The 536-nt window shown below is 35.1% G+C and overlaps 1 protein-coding gene across 2 annotated transcripts in view; it reads right to left on the bottom strand.

Annotated features, from left to right (window-relative positions):
• MTFR1 (mitochondrial fission regulator 1) overlaps positions 1 to 536 on the bottom strand; it is a 72,064-nt gene that overhangs the window by 18,923 nt on the left and 52,605 nt on the right. The window lies entirely within an intron of this gene.

The following is a 536-nucleotide window of genomic DNA, read 5'->3' as shown; positions in this document are numbered from 1 at the left end:
GGAAATGTCCTGCATCTTGCCTTATCAACATCAATACCCTGCTGTGATACTGTACTATAGTTTTGCAGGATGTTACCATTGAAGAAGACTGAGTGAAAAGCATGTGGAATTTCTCTGTATTGTTTCTTATACATGTGAAGAATCTACAATTATCTCAAAATAAAAAGTTTAAATAAAACAAACATCTTAAAACAGAAAGGCTCTTTACCTGCTAATCCTGCAATCCCTGTGTTTATCTACTGCTATGTCCTTATTTCTACTTGTCACTCAAATCAAGTTCCTTCTTTGCTCTTGCATTATTTGATTCTTATTTTATCCAGCTAATACCACTCAAATGAAATTACTCTTGCTAAAGTCAATGATAATCTTCCAACTGAAAAACAAAATTGAAATGTGCTAGTTTTTCTATTTACTCAGCCTCTAAGTATTTGACACTGATCACCACTCCTCTTCTATAAAAACTCTATCTCCTCTGCTCCCATAACAATACCCTCTACCAGGTCTTCTCCTGCATCTTAGCTGCTCTTTGAGTGATG

Source organism: Colobus angolensis, unplaced genomic scaffold, assembly GCF_000951035.1.
Source record: "Colobus angolensis palliatus isolate OR3802 unplaced genomic scaffold, Cang.pa_1.0 Scaffold194, whole genome shotgun sequence".
Lineage (NCBI taxonomy): Eukaryota > Metazoa > Chordata > Mammalia > Primates > Cercopithecidae > Colobus > Colobus angolensis.
This window is presented reverse-complemented; position numbering and strand designations above follow the sequence as displayed.